Raw genomic sequence first — 3,897 nt, forward strand, 5'->3', positions numbered from 1 at the left:
CCAAACATTTTCTTCTCCCATCACCACTTCAAAATCTAACTTCTCCAACGGGGGGGAGAGGTAAGTTAGGTGGTCCAAGAAGCCTCACAACTCACCTTTGAAAATAAGCTGCATCTAAATGAGGTAACAGCTGCTTCTCACAGGAGGGGGAAAATATCCCAACCAAGCAAAAAACCTCTCACTTCTGGCCTAGTGAGGCTTTCAGTGGTATCTGGAGGTGGTCTGTGGTCAATAGGCATGGGAAACATCTTTTGGGGTGATCTGAACAGCTCCTGCAGCAACGCAGCAACAGCTGCTACCTGGAAAACAGCATGAGGTTCAACTTCACCCTCCAAGAGCAGGCAGCTGATTTCTACATTGTCCTGCCCGTGATCTACTCTGTGATCTGTGCTGTGGGGCTCACAGGCAACACTGCTGTCATCTATGTGATCCTCAAGGCCCCCAAGTTGAAGACTGTGACCAACATGTTCATCCTGAACCTCGCTATCGCTGATGACTTGTTCACCCTTGTCTTGCCCATCAATATTGCAGAGCACCTCCTCCGCTACTGGCCCTTTGGAAAAATCCTCTGCAAGGTCATCTTGTCCATAGATCACTACAATATCTTCTCCAGCATTTATTTCCTGACAGTGATGAGCATAGACAGGTACGTGGTGGTGCTGACTATGGTCAGGTCCAAGAGGATGCCCCACCGCACGTACCGAGCAGCCAGGATTGTCAGCCTGTGCATCTGGATCCTGGTCACCATCATAGTCCTCCCTTTCATCATCTTTGCCAATGTCTACACTGACGACCTGGAGATCAAGAGTTGTGGTCTCAATTTCCCCAAGCCAGAGAGGTTTTGGTTCAAAGCCAGCAGGATCTACACCCTCATCCTTGGCTTTGCCATTCCAGTATCCACCATCTGCATCCTCTACACCATGATGCTCTACAAGCTGAGGAACATGCACCTGAACTCCAATGCCAGAGCCCTGGACAAAGCCAAGAAGAAAGTCACCATCATGGTCTTCATAGTCCTGGCTGTGTTCCTCTTCTGTTGGACCCCTTTCCACCTGGCTACCATCGTGGCTTTGACCACTGACTTACCCCAGACCTCCATGGTCATTGGGATATCCTACTTCATCACCAGCCTAAGCTATGCCAATTCATGCTTGAATCCTTTCTTGTACGCTTTCCTGGATGACAGTTTTCGGAAAAGTTTCCGGAAGCTGCTGGAATGCAGAACTTCTTGAACAGGGGGCTGGGGCTGGCAGGTCCCTGCCCTTCCAGGGTTTTTCAGGAGAAACTTTGCAGACTGGAGGAGTGGCCAATGAATGCACAACGTCCTTTCTTTGGTTTATATGTAATGTGTGGTCTGTTTGTAACCCTCATCAGCAACAGGGTTTGTCCTGCCCACTTGCAACTCTTGTATTTCCCCTCTTTGCTCCCACCAACTTGCATTTCTAGACCCTGATTTTAATTTCACCCTCTGAATTACTAAGGACAGAACATTTCCTTTTCAGGGGTGTGCTTCTGCCACAGAGTGGTCCTTTATTGCCATCTGCTGTACAGCACGGACAGGCTGGAGACCAATTTCCAGAGGAGTGCAAAGCTCAGTTCTTTATCACTGAGTTATTAGGGAGGATTGTTTAATGGAGCAGAGCTAATGAGCACTTTCAATGAAACATCTGTAAAAGAGAGGATGAGTATTTAGAAGAGAAAAGAAACTATTTTCAATGTTCGTGTATGTTCCTGTGTGTTATGGCTTTCTTTTGATTTTGAAGGATTGTCCATCTTCCACCCCACCACAAATTTCCTCTTTTCTGACTTGTTAAATTTAGACCAAAAGGAAGATTTGAGTCTCAAAAATGGTGCCAAACAGCACACCATACAAATACTATAACAACTGTGAGAACTTGTGTTAGAAATCATTTTGAACTAGTTGTTCCTGTAAAGTGTCAAATACATATTTATTTAAGAGTGAGTAATGAAATAAACCTCATGGGGGAATAAAGAGACTGGTCCTTCTTTCACAAGAGAAAATTTATGCTACTTGTGCCATATCTTTGCTATATATATTGCATTTTGCCTATTATAAAATAAACACAGCAGGTTTGTAACAAAATTAAGGTGGTTTGTAAGCCACAAGTAAGACTGTAGTGAGCACTGCAGATATAAAGTTTCTTCTTTCACAGATAAATAGTCAAAATACTTGAACAAAAGTATTGGAACAAAAGGACTTGACTGGAAGAGTCTGGAGATCAGAAACTCCATACAGAAATCTTGGAAAACTCATTCTCACACCCTTTAGCCCTGCTAGTAGTGAAGTTTGTATCTTACTACTTTTAGGAAGGCTGTCATAGCTAAAATATTTCTTTTAAGCTTTCCCCCAACCCCAGGCACCAAGCTTGGCTCTTACCTGTCCAAATTCCCCCAGGAAAAGGCAGTACACGGAACATAAAAGGAAAGGAGGCTGCAGTTCTCAGCTTAAATGGGCTCCCAGAGCCATGGGTGGGTGTGGGTGGAGACCCCAGGTGAGACTGCTCGGGGAAATTCAGTGCCCTGAGCACCCCAACACCCAAACTGACAACCCTCAATACCTCGGGATTCCAATTTAATTGATGGAAAACTAAAAACAGATGTGTGGATACAAGATCACTCTGTTGCCTTCTCCATATTAAAGGTGCTAGCTGTGGTAGAACAATGAAGGAGAACACATTCTTCCAGGCAAACCTTCTCCAGGAATTTGGCTTTGGTATGGTTGCCACCTGCTGGCAATGGGTTTCCCGGGTGGAAAAACCTCTCTGTGTGAGAAAACTGACTCAAATTATGTCACCTCTCACACAAGCTGCCCAATCAGCTGAAACATCGCTGTTTACTGGCACTGGGGCTCTAGGAAAGGCAATATATTTTATTAAGTAGAAAAACTACTGTATTTTTTTGCATGGAAAGGAGCTTTTCAGTGTGAGTTAACCACTTCAGACATGACAATGATATAGCTGGAGTTTTTTCCATTAAGTGGAAAAAATGATATGATAGTCACAGTCACAGCATGGCTCAAGCAGGGTTAAATTTCCCAGCACTGTGTCCACTCGGGTTTGAATGTCTCTGAGGATGGAGATGCTACAGTGGACAACCTGTTCCTGTACTTCACCACCTGAACAGTGAATTTCCTTCCTGTGATTTAATGGAACTTTCCATGTTTCAGTTCGTGTCTCCTGTCACTGGATATCACTGAGGAGAGTCTGGTTCCCTCCTCTCTGAACCCTCCACGGGCATTTCCAGACGTTTCTTGCATCCCCTGCCCCTTCCCTTTCTGAGCACGGGCAGCCTCATCTCAGCATCTCCCTATGGCAGCATCCTGCTGCATCCGCGATTTTCTCCGTGCCAAACACCCGACAGGAGCCTTGGCCACTCGTGCGGGTGCCAGGCTCCCGGGGGAGAAGGATTTGGGCTGCCCAGGAGCCCAGGGGAGGCTGCAGCTCCCGCGGAGCCCCGGTGCGGTTCAGCCCGGCGGCACTAAGCGGCACTCGCTGCTTTCAGCTCAGCATCGCTGCATCCCCCCCATCGCAGCATCTTCAGCCTCACACACAGCCTGGCACTCTGCTCCTGCGGGGAAACAGCACATTCGGGCTTCCTGCGCCTGGGCAGACCCTCGGAGCACAGCATCAGAAGCCAGGCTGCTTCGGCTCCTTCTGGGAGAGCAGAAAACACCTCCAGGGAGATGCTTGCCCACTCCCAGCACAAGATTTCCCCAGGGAAACCCCCACGCCAGCTCGTTCCTTTGAATTTCCTCCCACTGCTGGGGCTGGCTTGTCACACCAGCCCACATCGGCTGCATCCTGAACACTGGAAGCAGGAAAACAAACCCCATTAGCGATTCACTGCATAAATCCCTTCCTAAAGCAAGCACCCTGT

At 47.5% G+C, this 3,897-nt stretch overlaps 1 pseudogene; it reads left to right on the forward strand.

Moving 5' to 3' along the window:
* Positions 1-237: 237 nt before the first annotated feature.
* On the forward strand, positions 238-1,232 carry LOC128942832 (neuropeptides B/W receptor type 2-like; annotated as a pseudogene).
* Positions 1,233-3,897: the final 2,665 nt, after the last annotated feature.

The sequence above is a fragment of the Melozone crissalis genome, unplaced genomic scaffold (genome assembly GCF_028551555.1).
Source record: "Melozone crissalis strain CALT ecotype California unplaced genomic scaffold, PUWL_Pcris_2 ptg000044l_1, whole genome shotgun sequence".
NCBI lineage: Eukaryota > Metazoa > Chordata > Aves > Passeriformes > Passerellidae > Melozone > Melozone crissalis.